This window comes from Catharus ustulatus, chromosome 7 (assembly GCF_009819885.2).
Source record: "Catharus ustulatus isolate bCatUst1 chromosome 7, bCatUst1.pri.v2, whole genome shotgun sequence".
In the NCBI taxonomy this organism is placed as follows: Eukaryota; Metazoa; Chordata; class Aves; order Passeriformes; family Turdidae; genus Catharus; species Catharus ustulatus.
The window spans coordinates 37,853,401-37,876,588 of NC_046227.1; the positions used below are offsets into that span (position 1 = coordinate 37,853,401).

General features: G+C 43.6%; 1 protein-coding gene across 1 annotated transcript in view; it reads left to right on the forward strand.

The window, feature by feature from the left end:
• Window positions 1-1,112: 1,112 nt before the first annotated feature.
• LYPD6B (LY6/PLAUR domain containing 6B) overlaps window positions 1,113-23,188 on the forward strand; it is a 39,018-nt gene continuing 16,942 nt past the window's right edge. Inside the window, exon 1 of the mRNA XM_033064982.1 lies at window positions 1,113-1,187. The gene's annotated coding sequence lies outside the window, so the exon portion shown is untranslated. The remainder of the gene's footprint in view (window positions 1,188-23,188) is intronic.

Sequence of the window (23,188 nt, forward strand, 5' to 3'; positions counted from 1 at the left end):
CCCTGAAGTCATATTTGGGAGCTTTAGAAACAGCTCATTTCCAGTAATTATTACTCTGAGCATTTCTCAATTAAATCATTACATTTCTCCTCAGCAATGCAAATTCCGGGCGTTCCAAGGTTTCTGCAGGAATGGATTGCTGTCTTTTTTTTTCTTTTTCCTTTTTTTTTTTCTGCTGCTGAGTAGATTCCTAATGAAGATTATGTGGTTTTTGCACCATAAAGACATAAACAGAAATCAGTCCAGTAAAATTTGGAGTCGATTATTAAAAATGATGAATAAATTTTGGATTGTGATAAATGCTGGGTTCAGTGCAGGAGAGGCACTTCCTCACCCTCTGAGAAGCTCCTGCAGGGTGAGGATGGCTCCACCCTGCAAGAAGAGATGGTTTATATTAAGGAGAGCAGATGGGAAGTCCAAACATTCCCCAAAAGTCCTGCAGAGGAAGGCAAACACCGCAGGGTGCCACAGCTTTCTCCATGAGTCAAAAAATACTCACCCTTCAAGATCTCCCTGATAAAGCTCATGCCTGGAGGATGAACTCAATTAGAGAGCAGACTGTTTGCAAGTGGATCCCTACAATTTCGTGCTCGGAATGTGGGATTGCAGCAGTTAATTAACTCTGTGAAAACAGCACAAATTACCGTATCCATTTCCAAGATCCACCTTTCGCAAGAGCGCAGCGAAAACAAAGGAATGGGAGTTGCATCCCTAGAAAAACACTCACCGCAAGGCTGCCTCTGTTGATTCAAACACTTCTTAGCTCAGACTGAAACACCCTCAATTTATCTGCCAGCAGAGCCGATCCCAAGGAAAGCTGTATTTACCCCAAAATGAGGATATTCGAGATTCCTGGTGCGCCCCTTGGTGCGCTCTGATGGAAAGATGATGCGTGGGTCGCGGGGAGTCGGGGAGGTTTGAGTTCCAAGGGTTCCCGGCGGGTTCGGGAGGCTGCCCAGGTCCCCCTGCATGTGTCGGGGTCCCCTCGCAGGTGTCGCGGTCCCCTCGCAGGTGTCCGGGTCCCGCCCTGCCCGCAGGTGCCACCGCCCCGGGGCGGGCACGGCGTGTCCGAGCCGCCCGCTCCGCCCCGGCCCCTCCTCCGCCCGCCGCGCCCGAACGGCCGGGCCAGCAGCTCGCTGTCCTGTATCTTGTGTCCTGTGTCCCGTGTCCTGCTGTCCCGTGTCCCGGTGAGTGCGGGGAAGGGGCTCGGGAGGGCTGCGGGTCCCGCTCTGCCGCCCCGGGTGATGCTGAGCCCCGGCGGGAGCGCGCACAGGGAGGTGGCACCGGAATCTGGGTGTCCCCATCGGCACGGGGAGAGGGATTAGGCACCGAAATCTGGGTGTCCTGAGCCGCACGGGGAGTGGGATTAGGCACTGAAATCTGGGTGTTCCCAGTCCCACGGGGTGAGGAGAGTGTCACTGAAATCAGACTGTCCTCAGCCCCACGGGAAGAGGGAGGTGGCACCAAAATCTGGGTGTCCCCAGTCCCACGGAGTGAGGAGAGTGTCACTGAAATTTGGATGTCCCCAGCCCCTCGGGGAGAAGGAGGTGACACCAAAATCTGGGTGTCCCCAGCCCCACGGGGAGAGGAAAGTGTCACTAAAATCTTGGTGTCCCCAGTCCCACGGGGAGTGGGATTAGGCACTGAAATCTGAGTGTTCCCAGTCCCACAGGGAGAGGGAGGTGACACCAAAATCTGGGTGTCCCCAGCCCCACGGGAAGAGGGAGGTGGCACCAAAATCTGGGTGTCCCCAGCCCCATGGGGAGTGGGATTAGGCACTGAAATCTGAGTGTCCCCAACCGCACAGGGAGAGGAAAGTGTCACTGAAATCTGAGTGTCCCCAGCCCCACGGGGAGTGGGATTAGGCACTGAAATCTGGGTGTCCTGAGCCCCATGGGGAGAGGGAAGTGTCACTGAAATCTGGGTGTCCTGCGCTCCACAGGGAGAGGGAGGTGGCACCAAAATCTGTGTGCCCCCAGCCCCAGCAGAGGGCAAAGTGTCACTGAAATCTGGGTGTCCCCAGCCTCACAGGGAGAGGGAGGTGACACCAAAATCTGGGTGTCCCCAGCCCCAGCAGAGGGCAAAGTGGCTCTGAAATCTGAGTGTCCCCAGCCCCAGCAGAGGGCAAAGTGTCACTGAAATCAGACTGTCCCCAGCCTCACAGGGAGAGGGAGGTGGCACTCAAATCAGGATATCTCCAGCCCCAGTGGTTTTGGGGAGTGGGAGGTGGCACCAAAAGAGGGTGTCCCCAAGTTTTGGGGAATAGGAGGGTGCACCAAAATCAGGGTGTCAGCAGCTCTGGTGGTTTTGGGGACAAGGAGGTGGCACTGAAAACAGATATCTCCAGCCTTGGCAGTGTGGGGAGCAGAACCTGGCTTGTAAATCAAAGTGTCCCCAGCCACACAGGACCAGGAGGTGTCACCAGAATCAGGGTGTCCCCAGCGCTGTGGCACTGGCAGGAGGAGCCAGGCTGTGGGAAGCGCTGGGTGTGCAGCGTCAAGTGCCTGGGACCCAACTCCCAGCCTGTGTTTAACAGGTCCCTTGTAAAAGTGCAGTTATTACACAGCTCCTGATGATTATAGAGCTGTAAAAAGAACTGGGCTCCGTGTTCCACAGGTGTGGACGCCAACCTCGGGCTCTTTAGCAGTGGGGCTGCACCGTAGGAAGTGACAGAACACCACAAAAATGTACTGAGTGCAGCAAAAACTGTGAGTGGAAAACACGACCTGCCCACCGGGAAGGCTGCACAGGGATTTTGGAGGGACAGGACACAGGGAATGGTTTCCCACTGCCACAGGGCAGGGATGGGTGGGATTTTGGGAGGAATTCCTGGCTGGGAGGGTGGGGAGATCCTTGGATCCCTGGAAGTGTCCAAGCTGGGTTGGATGGGGTGTGGTGCCCCTGGGGATGGGCTGGGATGTGTTCAAGGTCCCCCCAACCCAAACCATCCTGTGTTCCTGTAAAAGCACACCAGCAGGTGCTGGGCTGATCCTGGCAGGTTGGAAAAACTCTGATTTTAGCGTGGTGTTTTTCTTCAGGATGGACCCAGGCTCCTGGTTCCCATCCCAGCTATCCAGCTGCACATCCTTGTGCTGGACTAGGCTGTAAATCCCTTGGGACAACAGCCAGCAGTGTTGAGCACCAAGGGCTCAGTTCTGTGTGCTCTGCTGGTGCAGGGGATGGAAACAGTGCTGGGCTTGAGGAGTGCACGTGGTTCATGAGATAGAAGGCGTTTGCAGGGCCCAGCTGGCTGATTCCTGAGGGCAGGCTCAGGAAAATGGGATTGTGTGGTTTCCCATCTGTCAGAGGGTGAGGCAGGCAGAGATCAGAGCAGTGCAGAGCCATGTGCTGCAGCCTCCTCCAGAAATGCCCTGCTGGTAATCCCAGATGCTCAGAGATTGAGTCAAGTTTCTCCCCCTCAATAAACAAGTTTTTGTTTAAAATCATGAAATATTAAGTGTTGAGATCTCTGTTTCTCAGGTCAGTTTTGAACCTCTAAGTTTTCAAGCTTCCCCTGCGACTTTGAACCTCTCCCACTGTCACACCTCTGCTTGGATGAGTTTTTGAAAAGGTTTGTGCTGACAAAGAATGAAGTTTGAGAACACAGAGATCAGCTCAGAGCTGCCTGTGTCCCTGATTTTTGTGTCTGTGTCCCCTTGCCCAGCCAGCCCTGTACCTGCAGTGCAGGTGAATTCCAGAGGTAATTGCAGAGGGATGTTTTATGGCACGGAGAGAGGGAGTTGTCCAGGTTGTTCCACAGCTTGGTGATTCATCAACCTCTGCCTGGTGATATTTTACTCCTGCAGCCAGCCCACAATTAACTCGGTCAGCAGAGTTCCCCCCCTTCCCGCCCTGCCTGCCTTGCTTTAAGTCAATTAGTGCTTCCCAGCGTGATAATTGCTGTGCTCCAGCCACATCCTCTCAGTGACAGCCCTTCCAGAGGGGATAATCTGCAGTTTTGAGCCTCAGCCTGGGCCCTGGGTGAGGTTTGACATCTGGGTGATGTTCACTGTCAGGAGCTGGGAGATCCCATAATCGCTGACACGGGATGGATGCTGATCCTCGGGACACTTGGGATGAATTCCCTTTGTCTGGAGGAGGAGGGAAAGCACGGCCAAGGTGGGGGGATGTGGTCTGTGGGTCAGGGAGGTGATGGCCATTGGCACCACAAGATCCTGCAAGGAAAAAAATCCATTTTAAAAAAATCCACCTTTTCCTGCAGCCCTGGGAGCTCTGTAGGACAGACACCAGTGCCCTGTTAACTCAGGGTTATCCCAATCTCTTCCTGCTTGGTTTTTCCATTTTCCCAAATTTGAGAGAAGAGAAAGGGAACATTCCCTTTTATCCTGTTTATATGGTTGTGGTAATTACACAGGAGAATCTGGAATCAGGAATTACAAACTCAGGTTACAAAGCAGAAGTCACCAAGTGGAAGATTCCCAAGCCATGGAAGATTCCCAACCTATGGATGATTCCCTAACCATGGCAGGGACCTGGAACAAAATGAGCTTTAAGATCCTCTCCAACCCAAACCATTCTGTGATTAAAAACTAAAAAAAACAAACAAACAAACAAAAAAAACAACCCTAAAAAAAAAAAGAAATTGCTGCATGAATTTTGATACTTCTGAAAATGAAAATTCCCCTCTTGGTTTTTTTGGGTGAGGTTTTTTTTGGGGTTTTCTTTTTCAAAGTCTGTGTTCTTCAACACTTTAATTCCTTTCCTCAGATCCACTGGCTGGCTCCTGTGGACTCAAAGGAAAGGAATGCTTCTGTTATTCTGTTATTCTGTTATACCCTCAAAGGCCTCCTGGCTGAGGAGCATGTCCAAAGCTCAGAAGTGCTGAAAAGGCACCTAGGATCCTTCCATGCCAATAAACTTCAGAAGGAATTTCAGCTCTCCTGAGGGATTGAGGCGGATTGAGTGATGCATGTGATGTTGGCAGGAATATTTCCAGTAATTGCTGGGAGAATCTTTTCTAAATGAGGAGGTTTCAGCTGGGCTTTGCAGGGGGTTTCTGCAGTGTTTGATCACCAGGATGGTCACTCCAAATGTTGGAGGCCAGGCTGGGCTCCTGGAAGGTGTCCCTGCCATGGTGGAATGGGATTGGTTCAAGATCCCTTCCAACCCAAACCATCTTGGAATTCCATGATTTTGGGTGAAGGATCAGGATAACCATTGGCATTCCTTGTTTTCTTGCTGTGTCCACGAGCTGCAATCCAACAAAATGAAATTGGGATTTCTTCTCTGAAGCCTTTTTGAGGTGCTGGGTTGAACTACAGGGCCAAATTTGGGGTGAAATGGTTTTCATTTGGGATTTTTCTTTGATGTTCAAACAAATCTGAGCTGTTGCACGAAACCTGCTTGGATAAATTTACCCCATTGCTGATATCATTGGAATCTGAGGTTTTGTGTTAAAAAACCCCCAAAGAATCATCCTGGAACAGTTTGGGTTGGAAGGGCCCTTCAAGCTCATCCCATTCAGCAATTCTCAGGGAAAATTGTGGTTTCTTAAATGTAATGTTTCTTAAATTTAATGTTAATTAAATTTAATCCAGGGGCAAATCCACTCCATCCTTCTTTTGTTTCATCCTCCATTATCCTGCATTTTTTATAACAAGAGTGGGAAGGGATCCTTGCAGCAGTGGGGTGAAAAATCATAAAGATTGGAGAAATACATGGGGTATGAATAGACTGGACATTCTGCTTCTTCAAAATGTTCAAATAGAGTTGTTCTCACACTCTGAATTAATTTTGCCCATGAATTAGTGTGTCTGTGAGAACAATTGTCTTATGTCAAAATGGCCATGTTTTCCTGCAAAGAAATGTTTTTCTTCCTTGTAGCCCAGTTACATGATTATTCCAAATGTTAGGGAAGCTAAGACTAAAATCTTCAGGCAAATCTTGATTTATATGGATTGAGAACTAAGAGTAATTCTAGACTTTCCTTAGGTTTAAGTGCAAGATGCTGTAATTTTTTTCTATTCTTTCCAATTTAACAGGCAAAAAACCTGCACAAAACACCATCTTTAGAGGTACCATAACAATTCCTTCCTCCCTGGCACCTTTCCCCCCTAAAATCCCAGTTTGGGGCTGGAAGGAGCAGCGCTGCCTGTGGCTCTGGTGAATCCCTGCAGCTCCAGGGCACTTCTGTACCCTCCCTTCCTCAGCAGCAGAGACAGACACCAGATTATCCGGCAGCCCTGGGGATGTGCCCTGGAGGGTGGTGATTACCCTGCTCAGGAGTCTAAACACGCAGATGGGAGCACTTAGCACTCAGAGTCATCTAATCCTTTTTTTTTTTTTTTTTCTTTTTTTTTTTGAGGGGGGTGAAAAATGCTGCCCCGGTTTTGTCCTGATGTGAAGAAACCTGTTCTGGCAAATTGCACTAATTCAGAGCTCAGCTTAGACACTGAAATGGAGCTAAAAGCTTTGGGGAGAAGCACAGGCTGGAGCCTCAAACTTTCTTTCCAGAAAAAAACCACCTTTCCAAGTTCAGCTTAAATGTCATTTAAGGCTGGACTTGAGGTGTTTGGGTGATTTACAGGAGGAGTTTTCCTGTGTTAGGTGTGGGCTTGGAGAGTGTGGCTGTTCCTTCTTTCAGAAAATCCAATTTCTGGAATATCCTGAGCTGGAAGGATGCACACACACCCCAAAATCCCACCCTGAGCATCCCTGGAGTGTCCAAACACTCCTGGAGCTCTGGGAATGTGCTGGGGAGCCCAGCAGCCTCTGGGGGAAGAAAATCCAACCTCAAAATCCATGGTGTTCTTCTCTGCTCCCAGAGAGGAATCTTGGAGGAAGCTCCAGGCTGGGATGAGTCTCCCCTCTGTTTTTTTCTCCAGGCTGGACACTCCAGATGAGCCTGTTTGTGTTTTTTTATGGCTTTTCCCTTAATTTCAGAGCACCAGGTGTGTGCTGAGCTCCCAGCACTGTTTTCATTTCTCCTTGGAAGTTCACTGTCTCCATCTGTTGTGCCTGGCTGGGCTCATGAAACGTCTCCTTTCTGTAATTCCTGCAGGATAATCCCCTCCTTGGCTGTTTCAGGACAGAGAATTTCAGCTGCTGGGTCCCAGCTGGCCAGGGAAACGTGGCTGCTCCAAAACTGGAGTTTGCTCCTGTGCCCATCCTTTAAAAAACTACACATCAAAAACCCAGAAAATTAAGATTACAGCGGTGCCTCCCTCTTCAGGAAGGTTCAGGGCATCTCATCTGCCTCACTGGGTGTAGAGTCAAATCAGTTTTATACAAACATATAAAAATGAATTTCAAGTTTCGTAATGAGACCTGTGAAAAACACATTTTGTTGTTTTGATAAAATTTAAAAGGTTTACTAAAAAGATAATAGGAGATACACATAAAGCAAAGGGTTAAAACAGTTGGGTGCTTGGTAAATTGTTAAGAGCACACTGTTGTTTTGGAAATGCTTTTTAAAATACATTTTATAATGTATTAATTTGTTGCATGTTTATAGTTTTTTATGTATAGTTTAACTTTTTTTGAGAACTATTTAGCATGGCTATTTTTTGTGGGTTTTTTTAGAGTTTGTGTGTTTTTTGGCTTGTGGTTTTCATTTTTTTCTCTTATTATTTTAAAATTTTTTTTCTTATTATTTTTTAATTTGGATGGTGGTCTTGGCTTTTTGCAGCTGGTGAGTGTTGATAATTGTTGTGTCAGCTGTAGGGTTTTTATTATATGTTTATGGGTTGTTATTTTAACTAAGTGGGTAGTTTAAGCATATAATTTTTTAAAAAAATGTATGTTTAATCTTTTGCTATTAGAAAAAACTTACATTTATACAGAAAAGCTATTTTATCATTATACATACAGCATTTATTTCAATAATTGGCAAAAGCCAATGATCCCAAGAGCAGAATGTCCAGGCAGAGCCAGGATGTCAGGATATCCTCTGGGATGGCAGTTTTTGGAAAACCTCGTGGGTGTAAGGGCTGGGCAATCTCCCCGTGCACAGCTAATTCCACCCTGGGGCTGCTTTCTGTTCCTCAGCATTATTTTATTTTTCTGAGATTATTGCAACACTGCCTGATATCAATCTAGGCTGATAACATTCCAAATCCACAGCACAGGAGGGGAAAATTCCTGAAGTTTCAAGGAGGACTTTTGCTGTGGGCTTTTATGTTTCATTTTCTTGTTTCTTTGTTTCAACTTTCATTTATTTGTGTGTGTGTGTATACATATAAACATAAACTATTTGGCTTCATTTTTTCAAATGAAGAAACAAAAATTCCTATTTTTCCTTTCCCTTCCCTGTAATAATTCTCATATTTGGAGAGATTTGTGAGACTATGGCTAAATATATATGTGTATATATATATAAACTGGCTCTATAACATTTCAGAATTGACTATTTACTTTCACTCCTTCAAATGAAGAAACAAAAATTCCTATTTTTCCTTCCCTTCCCTGTAATAATTCTCATATTTGGAGAGATTTGTGAGACTGTGACTAAAAAAAAAATGTGTATAAAAACTGTGTCTATAAAATTTCAGAATTGACTATTTAGCTTCATTCCTTCAAATGAAGAAACAAAAATTTCCTATTTTTCCTTTCCTTCCCTGTAATAATTCTCATATTTGGAGAGATTTGTGAGACTGTGGCTAAAAAAAAAATGTGTATAAAAACTGTCTCTGTAAAATTCCAGAATTGACTATTTGGCTTCATTCCTTCAAATGAAGAAACAGAAATTCCTATTTTTCCTCTCCTTCCCTGTAATAATTCTCACATTTGGAGAGATTTGTGAGACCATGGCTAAAAAACTGAGCTGGCACCGATGTTCTCTAGTGGAGAAAACTTTAAATTAGATGTTTATAATATTCATGAGCTATCAAAGAGCTGCAGATTTCCAGCTGATCTGCACAGACTTGAAAATCTCTTTTCTGGGAAGCAATAAATGGAGTTAATAATTACAGTACAATTAGAGCAGGAGGGTGATGTGTGGAGTGAGGATTTCTCCTTCACTGCTTCCAGGAAATGAGAGGTTTGGGGTGCAGGGCAGGAGAGCCCTTTGACCTGCACTGTGCTACAGGAAATCCTCAGAGCAGTAAGGGTTTGGTGGAACCAACCTGCTAATTTAGCTAAAATCTGCATTTTTTTCTTTTTATGAGGCAGAGGTGAAGGGCTGTCACTGCCTCCCTCGAGTGCCCCAGGCTCTGGGGACTCTGTGCTAAATCAGACTGGAATTTGGGGACAGGAGTGCTTGGGCTGGAAGGGACCTTAAAGCTGATCCCATCCCATCCCATCCCATTGATCCCATCCCATTGATCCCATCCCATTGATCCCATCCCATCCCATCCCATCCCATTGATCCCATCCCATCCCATCCCATCCCATTGATCCTATCCCATTGATCCCATCCCATCCCATCCCACTGATCCCATCCCATCCCTTTATCCCATCCCTTTATCCCATCCCTTTATCCCATCCCATCCCATCCCATCCCATTGATCCCATCCCATTGATCCCATCCCATCCCATTGATCCCATTGATCCCATCCCATCCCATCCCATCCCATTGATCCCATCCCATCCCATCCCATCCCATCCCATTGATCCCATCCCATCCCATTGATCCCATTGATCCCATCCCATTGATCCCATCCCATTGATCCCATCCCATTGATCCCATCCCATCTCATCCCATTGATCCCATCCCATCCCATCCCATCCCATCCCATCCCATCCCATCCCATCCCAGGGATCCCCTGCTTCCCTGGGAATTCCATCCCAGCCAGGAATTCCCAATCTCCATCCCATTCCTCTGGCAGTGCAGCCATTCCCTGTGTCCTGTCCCTCCCTCCCCTATAAATCCTCTCTCTCCACCCTTCCTGCAGCTCCTCCAGGTGCTCCAAGATCACCCCAAAGCTTTTTTTTTTTTGGGGTGAGCATTCCCAACTCCCTCAGCCTTTCCCTGGGGTGCAGGATGTCCCTTCCAGCTCAGGATATTGTAACCAAACAGATGAAATGTTCAAAATCAGGACACAGCAGTTATATAATTAATAATTTGTCTTGCAGGGAATCAAACCACCACTCCTTTTGTTTTTATTGCTTTTATCCCAGCTGCATTCACTCCTGGCTATTGTTTTGCACCAACTCCTCACATTTATTTATCCCAGTTCCTGAGCTGTTGTGAATTCCCAGGAATGCTGGAGCAGCCCTGACTCCCCTTCCTGACCAGCCCTGAGTCAGAAATGCCCTGGTGGTTTGACAAATGAGGCTTGGCTGGTGGCAAAGTATTGTTTGCTGTGGTCTGAAGCCAGATTTCAGAGGCAGAGAAAAATATATCATTTAAAATTCCCAGAAAGGCCTTTGCTCACATATTTCAATGGCACAGGATTTATTTTTCCCTGAGTTCAGTGAGCCCACCAAGGGCAAGCTCTGTGAAATGATAATATGAGATGTGGATTTTTGATACAGAGAAGTTTCTTTCCTCTTCTTCTTTTTACCAAAAGGCACACAGGGTAACTGAAGTCACATCAAATACTTGAAATGCATTTTTTGCTGGGTTATGTAACGTGTGACAGGAGCAGGATTTGTCTTTCTGCATCAGAATTTGGTTCTGTGCATTGACTGGAGCCAGCTGGGACAGAGATCTGATCTGATCAAAGGCATTTTCCACTTCATTTCCATACCTTATCATGTCTCCCTGAGCAATAAAACCTGAGGGTTTGGTCTTTCCAAAGAGGGTTTTTACTCAGGGAATGGTCAGGCATTGGTGTGCTGGTGGGAGGGGAGGAGTGATTACCTTACATCACTTATTAAACTGCCTTTTTCTTTATTTTTACTTCAAATAAAGCAGTTTAAAAAGCGCATTCTGCATCAGACATCCCATAACAATCGATGCCCTGAACCTCTCACTTTGTATTTAGCTGCTCTTGGGTTTTCAAACCCCAAACCCTCACCCCTCCCTGGCAGAAGAAGCCTTTAGGAATTGCAGCTGCAGGGTGGGACGCTGCCTCCCCAAAAACTGGGTGTCAGCAGTGCCCTGGCATTGAAAGCAGCAAAAATTTTTGGGATTTTCCCCAAATCCCAGGGCAGACACAGCTCCTCTGATGCCTTCATTCCATCAGAAATCCCCAGGAGCTGCAGCCTGCCCCAGGTTTTACCCCCAGCTCAGCAGCTGAGCTCAGCTCTGTAAAATCCCTGCAGGAACAGAATGGGAGTGGGAACAGAGGGGCACAAAGGACCAGCACCACTCAGAGCTGGTTTTAAGGGTTGTTCTGCTTTTAAAAATCCTGCCCTGTGCTGTCCAGACCCCAGAAAATGTCACAGACACCAGAATTTCTTTGTGTGCCAGCACAGTTGGGGACAGTGCTGGGATTTTGAGGGCTGAGTGGACAATCCAGAGGTGCCCAGCTGATGATTTTTGGCAGCACAGAGGGAGGAGGGAGCTTTTAATCCAATTTTTTTTTTCTTTTAAAGCCCTGCTTTAATTGTGGGACAGCTCTGAGAGGAGCACTCAGGAATGAGGGGGCAGAATTGGGTTGGGAGTCTTGGGAAGGATGAGCTGTGGGGTTGTTCCAGTTGGTTATCAGGTTATGTTAAATCCAGAAATCCAGGATATTTCAGGCTCTGTCTGGGGAATCACTCACACTTGTTGTTCATAATATTCCTAAAATGCTTTTTTTTCCTGATTTTATAAAGATGTAAATATTCTTTAATTGTGGAATTCTGTGGATGCTTGATGGCTTTTCAAAATGTCATTTCTAGGGTGTGGGGGTTTTAAACCCATATCCCAATTTTCTTTAATATTGCCAAAAATGCAGTGTTGCCTCTGTGATGAGAAAGTCCAATTTGTAGCTCTCTTCCCACAGAAAATTTAATTTATTCTTTGCAGATAGAAACCTTTTTTTTCCCTCAGTTAATACCCAGCTAAGTGCAAAGTATATATCTATTAAAAAATAAATTTCTCCATGTGGCTTTGTGAGTATTTTGACCACCACAGTGGAGCAATTACATGATAAACTCTTTTAAAGGAGAACGTTTAATTGCAAAAGGAATTTTTACTTGTGTGCCAAAATAAAGGGAGCTGAGATCTTCTCTGAATTATCAGGATTGTCTTCCCTGGTAAAATCCATGTTTACAACCTTGCCTGTGGTTAACCACCCCTAGATAAGATCATGGGCTGTCTCCTGTGAGTGTAATTCACATTTAAATCGCTTTGTGGGGTTTTTTTTTGGTTTTTTGGTTTGTTTTTTGTTGTTGTTTTTGGATGGTTTTTTGTTTGGTTTTTTTTTGTTTGTTTGTTTTTTGGGTTCTTTTGTTCTGTTTTTTTGAGGGGTTTTTTGGTTTTTTTTTTCTGTTTTTTTTGGGGTTTTTTGGGTTTTTTGTTTTTTGGGTTTTTTTGTTTTTTGGGGTTTTTTTGGCTTTGAGAGGATCTTGCAGTGTGAGAGCAATGTTTCCAGTTTATGAAATGTTTCTCCAGATAATCCATGGTGGCTGGGGAGGGAATGATTTGCCTTCCCTGCCACTGCACTGCCCCGTTTTCCATAAAAAAAAAAAAAAAAAAAAAAAAAGGCTGCAGTTGGGGATAATGTGCTAAACCACATGTCTGGACACATTGGAGAGGTGAAACCTGAAACTTGGCACTTCAGACACTTCTTAAGTCAACACAGCTAAAAGCAGCCACAGCACAACTCCTGAACTGTTCCTGTTCCTTACACAGAAAAGCAGAAAAAAATTTATTTTATTTATTTATTTTATTTATATTAACCCCAGCTGTTACTGCCAAGAATCTCCAAGATTTTCTCTGGAGATTATCAGATAAAAGTGAGATTTGGGTTTTGCCACCAGAGTCGTGTTTTAGTGCTGCTTGTTTTACATGTCTGTGTCTACAGGCTGAAAAATTTATACAGAAATTAAATATAAAACCTGTTAAAAATTAATTACCAGCACAGTTTAGGTAGGGAGATGAGATTTTTCTCCACCAGGATGGAGCCCAGTGAAATCTGCAGAAGAAATCTGAAAAATAATAAACTTTGCAACCCTGGAGTAAAGTTCTGATGGATTCCCATTTCACACTGGGCATTAAATCAGGATTTTGTTCTGAGCACCTGGAGTGTTTGATTATCCCCCCAGACAACTGGAATTGTGTGGATTGTGGAAAGTATCTTCCATTTTCATCTCCCCACCTGCTTGCAGCTTTTTGATGTTTTTCCTCGTGTGCTTTGCCAGGTAATTTGGTTCAGGATTTCCATTTCTTTGGTCATGGAGATGCTCCCTCCATGGGATGGGAGAAGAGTGGGATTCTCTTTATTTTTAAAGGATTCTGCCCCACTGCAAACTCGAGGTTCAGACCTGCAGAAAATTGAATTATTTGGAGGAGGTTCAGCTCTCCTGGCTGAAGCAAAACTCATTTATTTCTGTATTAATATGGGATAAAACAACCCAAAAAGCACAAATCTTTGTGAGGAGCAGATGGGGGAGCTGGGAAAGGGCAAAGGAGGATCCAGAGGGATCTTTTCCCTCTCTGGAATTCCCTGCCAGGAGGGGACACCGGGGGGATTTGGGATCTGCTCCAGGAACAGGGACAGGAGAGGAGGGAACGGCTCAAACTCTGAGGTTTAAATTGAATATTTAGAAAATTCCTTCATGGAAAGAATGCTCAGGTGGAATCCCCATCCCTGGAGGGATCCCAAAGCCCTGAGAGAGATTTTTCCATCCTCAACACTTCTGATCTTTATTCCACATCCCTAAAACCAGCCTGGATTTCCTGCAGCACCATCCCCTTGGTCCCTTCCCTGCCTGATTTTATTCCCACCGTGTTTTATTTCTGCCCAGGATGGATTTGGACCAGATCCTTGTGGGATTTGGCTCCCAGCTGGGAGATGCTTGGCAAATTCCCAGCTCCTGCTGTTCCCACAGACAACCTGGAAATGGGTGGGGCAGGGGAGAAAAGATTGCCTGCTGGAATGGCAGCTCATCAAAGGGCAGGGAAATCTATAAAATGAGCAATAAATGTCCTTGGGAAGCTTCAGGTTTGCTCATTTTACTACTGCAGATACACATAAAACATGGGTTTGTGTGGGGAAAATGGGATTTATTCTAGAAAAGGAGATAAGGGGAAATCCCTTCAGGATGGGGAGAATTTTAAACTCTTTGTTTATTTGGGTTTCTTTACCTGAATTGTTCCCTTTCTGTATCAAGGATGCAGTGGTTAATCAGCTCCTGAGTCTGGCTGGAGCAGAGTTAATTGTTAATCAGTGGCAAAGTGCCTGAAATGCATTTTCTCTGCATGTCTTCAGCAATCTGCTCTGGTAGACATTGATTCTCCAGCTCTGAATCCATGAAATCCCTGACAAGCAGCCCTTGAAATAGCAGTGACAGGAAAATGGAACCCTAAAATCAGAATTTTGGGGTTATGATTGATAGAAGGGAATTTAAGTTGCAGTGACACCCAGGAAAATGGAACCCTAAAATCAGAATTTGGGGTTTGACTGATAGAATTCAAACAGCAGTGACAGGAAATTGGAACCCTAAAATCAGAATTTTTGGGGTTTGACTGATACAAGGGAATTCAGACAGCAGTGACACCCAGGAAAATGGAACCCTAAAATTAGAATTTTGGGTTTTGACTGATAGAAGGGAATTCAGACAGCAGTGACAGGAAAATGGAACCTTAAAATCAGGATTTTGGGGTCTTGACTGAGAGATGGGAATTTAAATTGCAGTGACACCCAGGAAAATGGAATCCTAAAATCAGAATTTTTGGGGTTTTGACTGATAGAAGGGAATTGAAATAGCAGTGACAGGAAAAAATGGAACCCTAAAATCAGAATTTTGGGGTCTTGACTGAGAGATGGGAATTTAAATTGCAATGACACCCAGGAAAATGGAACCCTAAAGTCAGAATTTTTGGGGTTTTGACTGATAGAAGGGAATTCAAACAGCAGTGACACCCAGGAAAATGGAACCCTAAAATGAGAATTCTGGGTTCTTGACTGATAGAAGTGTTATAAATGAGAAACAAAACTTTTAATTTGTAGTAAAATTTAGATTGTTTTATTTTATATAGACAGCAAAGCAGTGCTGGGGAGACAGGAGTGGCTGCTGCTCACTTTATGTTTTATTAAATTTTGGTTTGGTGCTTCTTTTTATAGTGTGGTCTTTTGTGGTAATTAATAATTTTTGTTGTCATAATTTTGCCAGGCAAGGAGTGGTAGTTAAAATAGACATTTGTGTGAACATTTCTAGGAGTTAATCTTACAGATAACTGTCTGGTTTTGGTAGATAAAACTGCTAGAAATTGGAAAATTCTGGTTTTGTAGATAGGCAGTTATTGATAAAACAAAGGCAGGAAGTCTGATTTTGCAAAATCAATCAGACTGTTGGAAAGTCTGACTTTACAAATTGGTAGTAGATACAAATTATTTTAAAATATAATATTCATGGCAGGGAGATTTAAAACAGAATTATTTAATTACCTTTTTTTCCCATTAAGGGTCTGTGTTTTACTCCAGATCTTTGTATTTTGGTTCATATAAACTTCACTACTTTTATGATTAACACAAATATTTTATCAATTACCACAGAAGGGAATTCACAGCAGCTCTCCTTTCTACCTGTGGGAAGCTGCCCTGGAGAGGGAAACAACTTTTAAAATTTAAAACCAATTTTAAAAGCACCTCTCTGTTGGAAATAAGGAGCTTTATTCTGCTTTAGCAGAAGTGTTCACTGCAGATGTTTTATGTGCCAAAGTCCCAGAGTTGATAAAGGGGAACAAAGGCTGGAATGCAGATCTGCCTCCTGCCAGTGGTGCTGGGCTCTGTGGGACTCTGGGGGCTTTTTTGGGGAGTGTGTGGTTTTCTCTGTGAATGTGGGAGTCTGTGGGTGTGTGAAATATTTTTTGGGGTGTTTGGAGCCTTTCTGTGTGTGATTTCTTTCTCTCTGTGATTTTTGTGTGTGTGTCTTTCTGGGAGTCTTTCTGTGTGTGAGTTTGTGTGAGTGTGGGGGCTTTTTGGGGTGTGTGTGAGTCTGGGTTTGTGTGGTTTTTTCTGTGAATGTGGGGTTTTTCTGTGTGTGCAGGATTTTGTGTGTGAGTGTGAAATACTTCTGGGGGTGTGTGTATGTGTGATTGTGTGTGTGTGTCTTTCTGTGTGTGTGAGTTTGGGGATGTGTGTATTTTTCTGTGAATGTATTTGTCTGTGTGTTTGGGAGTCTGTGTGTGCAGGATTTTGTGTGTGAGTGTGGAATCTTTTTTTCTGTGTGTGTGAGTTTGGGGATGTGTGTTTTTTTCTGTGAATGTGTTTTTCTGTGTGTCTGGGAGTCTGTGTGTGCAGGATTTTGTGTGTGAGTGTGAAATCTTTTTTGGGGTGTGTGTGGAGCTTTCTGTGTGTGTGAGTTTGGGTGTGTGTGTGTTTTTCTGTGAATGTGTTTTTCTGTTAATGTGTATTTCTGTGTGTTTGGGAGTCTGTACGTGCAGTTTGTGTGTGAGTGTGAAAACTTTTTTAGAGGTGTTTGTGTGATTTTTGTGTGTGTGTCTTTCTGGGAGTTGTTCTGTGTGTGAATCTGTGTGAGTGGGGAGTTTTTTGGGGTGTATGTGGAGCCTTTGTGTGTGTTTTCTTTTTTTCTGTGAACGTGATGTTTGTGTGTGAGTGTGAAATATTTTGGGGTGTTTGGAGCCTTTCTGTGTGTGTGATTTGTGTGTGTGTGTGTGATTTCTTTCTGTGTGTGTGTCTTCCTGTGTGTTGTGTGTGTGAATCTGTGTGAGTGAGGAGTATTTCTGAGGTGTGTGGAGCCTTTCTGTGTGTGTGTGAGTTTGGGTGTGTGTGTGTTTTTTTCTGTGAATGTGGTGTTTGTCTGTGTGTGAGTGTGAAATATTTTTGGGGGTATTTGGACCTTCCTCTGTGTTTCTCTCTGTGTGTGATTTTTTTGTGTGTGTATTTGTGTGTGTGTGAGTGGGGAGTCTTTTTGGGATGTGTGTGGAGCTTTCTGTGTGTGTGAGTTTGGGTGTGTGTGTGTGTTTTTCTGTGAATGTGGGTTTTTTCTGTGTGTCTGGGAGTCTGTGTGTGCAGAGTTTGTGTGTGAGTGTGGAATCTTTTTTAGAGGTGTGTGTTTGTGTGATTTGTGTGTGTGTGTCTTTCTGGGAGTTGTTCTGTGTGTGAATCTGTGTGAGTGGGGAGTTTTTTTGGGGTGTATGTGGAGCCTTTGTGTGTGTGTGTCTTTTTCTGTGAATGTGGTGTTTTTCTGTTTGTGCAGGAGTTTGTGTGTGAGTGTGAAACATTTTGGAGTTTGGGGATGTGTGTGTGTTTTTTTTCTGTGTGTCTGGGAATCTGTGTGCAGGATTTTGTGTGTGAGTGTGAAATCTTTTTTAGGGTGTGTGTGGAGCCTTTCTCTGTGTGTGGTTGTTTATGTGAATGTGTTTTTCTGTTAATGTGTATTTCTGTGTGTTTGGGAGTCTGTGTGTGCAGGATTTTGTGTGTGAGTCTGGAATCTTTTTTAGAGGTGTGTGTTAGTGTGATTTTTGTGTGTGTGTCTTTCTGGGAGTTGTTCTGTGTGTGAATCTGTGTGAGTGAGGAGTTTTTTGGGGTGTATGTGGAGCCTTTGTGTGGGTGGTTTTTTCTGTGAATGTGATGCTTGTCTATGTGAGTATGAAATATTTTGGGGGTATTTGGACCTTTCTCTGTGTTTCTCTGTGTGTTGTGATTTTTGTGTGTGTGTCTTTCTGGGAGTTGTTCTGTGTGTGAATCTGTGTGAGTGAGGAGTTTTTTGGGGGTGTATGTGGAACCTTTGTGTATGTGTTTTTTTCTGTGAATGTGGTGTTTTTCTGTTTGTGCAGGAGTTTGTGTGTGAGTGTGAAACATTTTGGAGTTTGGGTGTGTGTATTTTTCTGGGAATGTGGTGCTTGTCTATATGAGTGTGAAATATTTTTGAGGGTATTTGGACCTTTCTCTGTGTTTCTCTGTGTGTGTGATTTCTTTGTGTGTGTGAGTCTGTGAGTGTGGAGTCTTTTTGGGATGTGTGTGACATCTGTGTGTGTTAGAGTGTGAATCTTTGAGTGTCTGTGTGTATCTGTCTGTCTGTGTCAGTTTTTCTGCATGTGTGAGTGTTTTTGTGAGTGTGTTTTTGTGTTTCTGTGACTCTGTGTGGTTTTGTGTCTTTGTGTGTTATTCCCAGTGAGGCTTTGTGGGTCAGTGCTGGCCTTGGCAGTGCTGGGGCTTGGTTGGACTGCAGGGTCTGAGAGGGATTTTCCATCCTTAACAATTCTAATCCTGATTCCACATCCCTAAAATCAGCCTGGAGCACCATTCCCTTGGTGCTTCTGTGCTGAATCTCATTCCCATCTGTGTCTCTGAATATTTTTGTGTGTGTTTTTTTTGTGTGACTTTCTCTGTGTTTCTGAACCTTTCCTGTCTGCAGGATGGATCTTTGTGCTTCCAAAGCTGTCTCAGCTCCCCATTATAAATAACACTTCCCTGGATAACCCAGGCTGTAAATCCAGCAGGAATTGCCCACATCTCCCACCTGGGTGTTGTTCCAGTCCTCCCCTCCCCTCCAAACTGGGATCTGTCCCAGTGCCATGGGGATGAGCCCCTGGATGGAGCCTGTGAGCACAAGTGTGAGGCTGAGCTGCTCAGACCTGCCAGCTCTGGGTGTGCCCAGCAGCTGAATTTCCTGTGATTACAGCATGGAAAACTTGGAGGTGCCTGGGGAATCCTGGTAGCAGCTGAGAGGGTGAATGTGAAGTTTTTTTGCACTTATTCACTGCCCCATTTTTCCCCTATTTTTTTTTTTAATAAATTGTGGGTAATAAATTCATTTTGTGGCTATAAAATCAAGTGCTTGGAAAAAAAATTGCTGTTTAATGTCTGTAATAAACCTCCTCAAGTCAGTCTGGGTCATTCACTTTGAGTTAGGCTTGATGATCCTTCCAACTCAGAAAATTCTGTGCTCTCCAGATCAGCTCCACTCTCCAGGGTGCAGCCCCAGAAATAATTTCTGAGGGTGGTTTTATGTGTGGGAATGCCATGGAGTTCATGGCTCGTATCAGGAATGGCTCCTCTGGAGTTTGGTTTAGGTTTTTTTGTCTGTTGTGAAATTAGGGTTGGCAGGTTGTGCTTGGCTGTGGTTTTTTACCCATCCAAAGAAAGAGAAAAAACACCCAAATGTGTTTATTTTCTGTGAAAGAAACACCCAAAATCTTTCCCTGCAGAGGACTGACCTGTCCCTGCAGTGCCCAGTGGTTTAGAGAGCTGGAATTTTGATTTTTCTGTTGTAAAACAGGGAGAGCCTGAGGCTGTGAATATGCATTGTGCACTGCACTCCCCCAAAGCACAGCAGAGAAAATTCCCAGTGCCTGTGGCTATATCAGGACATGAAATACCAGGGTTGTTAATCTTTCCTCACCTCAGCAGCTCTTAGGCCAGGCATTAATGTGTTTTTGTGCGAGATTTAATTGCTCAGGCTTGCAACAACTCCAAACCTTAACATTATCCTGTTTCCCCCTGTGACTTCAGTGCTGAGAAATTGGCTCTCTGGAAAAGCAGCAAGGGGTTGTTTGGATTTTGCTCCATTTTTCCATGGCATAGGGAGGCTCCTCTGTGGGTTATGGATCAGTGGAGAGCAGGGCTCAGACTGGGGCAGGGATTTTCCAGGAGCCAGGAGTGATGCTGGGATGGGAATTCCAAAGTCAGGGCTTGCTGTCTTGAATCATGTCAGCACCATTTTTGCTGTCTTAGAGAAATTACCACAATAAAACACCTGGATGTTTATCTTAACTTAATAAAAAAAATGTGTTTCTAAAAATAAAATATCATTAAACCCACGAAATAAGTAACAAGAGTTGCTAAATTAAGCCTCAGTTTTATTCCAGAGCTTTGGCTTTCATGTTGCATAAACTCCAAGCAGCCAAGCTTATTTTTAAGAGTTTAAAAAAAAAAAAATAAATAGTTGGAAAAAAAATGTAAAAGGTCTTGACATTCAATCTGTCATCGTTGTCTTGTCAGGAATGCACACGTTCAACCAAAAAGGCAAAAGGTTTTGTTGAGTGACACTGATCTTTGGAGTTCTTGTTTGGTTTTCTGCTCATTAAGCTCCTGACATGGAAGCAGACTTGAAAAGGCCAAGAACTGTGACATGGGATGCAGATTTTAGCGTGTCAGCAGCTCTGGCAATAAAACATACCCTGAACTTGATTTTATTGCCTTTTCTTTTAGCAGCAGGGACCAAGATCTGAGAATGATAGAGCTCAGTGCAGTGATGGGGAGAGCACAGCAGACATAAATCAAGCTCTGAGCATTTTCCTGCTTAAAAAATACTTTTGGAAGTATTTAGGGATTCTCTTTGTGAATTCCAGGCTTTAATTTGTATTGCAGGCATGGGAGCAAATTGGGGCAATTAAAACATTTTAAATATATGCCTGCTTATTTTTTTGGAGGGAAGGGGGAAAACCCAACCCAAACCACCACCACAACCTTTTTGTTTGGAAAATGTGGCAAATATTTGCCAGAAATTAAATTCTGGGAGATTTTTTTTTCTGTAATAGAGTGAGACCCAACCAATGTGTTTTTAGTGAAACTTATTTAAATACAAAGGAAAAACCAGGAGAATTCCCTGGAAGTTGCCAATGGGCCTGGATGGAGAGTGGGAAATTAGAAGAAACATCTGAGAATATGAGAGGTTAAAATCCTTTTTTTTAAAAATTAACTTGTACCAAGTGCAAGGCTTCAGACCATGTTTGAAGCCATAAATCCAAGCATTGCAGCTCCTGGTTAAAAAAAAAAAACCAAACAGATCAATCCTGCTGGAATCTGCTGGTGCTTTCTTTGAGGTTTCTGTTCATCCCAACATATTTTCCTCTGTGCTTTCATCACTTTTAAACCCAACCAAACACGGGTTCTTTTTGCTGGGTAGCACTTTGAGAAAACTTCAAAACGTGATTCCCCATTTGAAACCCAAAGCAATCTTTCCCCAGGGATCAGCTCTCCTCCAAGGACTTTGCACATTCTTTAATCTGCAGTTCCTGCTCTCTTGAAGTGTCAGGAATGGATGTGGAGCATGGGCTTGTTTGTTGTCCCTGTCATCAAGAAATAGAGAATTGTTTATTTTAATGTCTGGGGTTTTCTCCAGGCCAGGCCCAAGTTTTTTGCCTGAAGTGAGCATTAAAACCACATTTCAGCTCATCTAAAACGAGCTTGTGGTGTCTTTCACTGCACAGAAGGAAACAATTCTTCTTGAGTTCTCATTATATTCTCCTTGTTTCTAAATAAACCCCACGCACTTGCTCGGAATGATCCCCAATTAAAAACTGGGCTTCAAACGAGATGGGATTTGTGAGTGGGGATAAAAAAAGAAAAAGAGGAGCCTTGGGGTGCAAAGTGTGTGACCTCCAGGTGTGGAACTCAGAAATTCCCTTGGCTCCAGGCCATGGAATCAGCCACCCTGCTTTCTTCAGGCTGGGAAAATTGCAAATTCCAGCTTGGAGTCTCCTTGGCACTCCGGAGTTTCTCAAAGTACCTTTGTTTGTCACTAAACTGTGCCAGGAGTTTATCAGCTCCTCTGGAATGAGCCCCCTCCCCTTGGGGATTGGGACAATTATGGACTTTGATCCTGTGGCAGTCACCTCAAAGGGGGGAAAAAACTCAGTTTTTAATGGTTTTAATTGTGGTGTGGGAGCAGAGTCGTTAAATGGTCCAAAATTAAATTCTCACCCTCAGTGCTGCATTTCCCAGGTGCTGTGGGTTGGGGGTTTTGGGTTTCTCTGCCTCCAGAACTGCAGGGATGAGATTGGGAAGAAAACTGATCCACCTAAAAACCATAAATATAATATATGATATGTAATATATAATATATAATATATGATATATAATATATAATATATAATATATAATATATAATATATAATATATAATATATAATATATAATATATAATATATAATATATAATATATAATATATTATATGTTATATATTATATATATTATAAAGTATAGAATATAGAACATATTATATATAATTATTATATATTATATGATATATTATTATATACATTATATTATTATATTATAATTATAATATAAAGTATAGACTATATTATATATTATATATTATGTATTATGTGTTATATATTATATATTATAAATTATATAATATATATAATATATAATATATTATGTATTATGTGTTATATATTATATATTATATATTATATATTATATATTATATATTATATATTATATATTATATAATATATATTATAACCCAGAATCTTCTGGTGCCTTTTTTGGGTGTGTTTTGTTGTGCGTGCAGTTCCTAATGCAGGATTTTACCTCCAGCTTCCACTAGGCAACTTTGCCTTCATCTTCTGGCCAATCCCACTAAAAAAAAATCAATTAGAGAAGCATGGAAGGGTTGTGGAATCCCAGGAAAAGTTTGTGCCCAATGCCCATCCTGTCCCCAGCCCAGAGCTCCGAGTGCCACCTCCAGGAATTCCTGGGGCACCTCAGGGATGGGGATCCAACCCTCCCTGGCAGCTCCTGGATGGAATCCACATTAAATCCTGGATTATGTTCAGCGTGGCTGCAGGGCTGGGCAGGTTGGCAGTGGCAGAATTTCTCACTGCCAGCACTGCTCCAGGCTTTGTTCTTCCCTAATTCCCTTCTCAGGCACGGCCTCTCCTCGGATTTTGTGTCTTTTTCCAGATCTTTGACTTCCTGAATTGTTTGACTGCTCTGTCCCTCACCAGTTCCTGCTTTTCCTTTATCTAAAGAGAATCAGGTTTGGGTTGGGATCCTAAAAACCATCCCAATCCAGCCCTGCCATGGCTGGGACAGCTCCCACCATCCCAGGGAGCTCCAGCCTGGCCTTGGGCACTTCCAGGGATCAGGGGCATCCACAGCTGCTCTGGGAATTCCAACCCAGCCAGGAATTCCCAATATCCCAATGTTCCAATACCCCAATATCCCAGTATCCCAATATCCCAATATCCCAATGTTCCAATATCCCAATACCCCAATTCCCAATATCCAAATACCCCAATTCCCAATATCCAAATACCCCAATATCCCAATATCCAAATACCCCAATATCCCAATATCCAAATTTCCAATATCCCAATATCCAAATTCCCAATACCTCAATATCCCAACATCCCAATACCCCAATTCCCAATATCCCAATTGCCAATATCCAAATACCCCAATATCCCAATATCCTAATTCCCAATATCCAATAT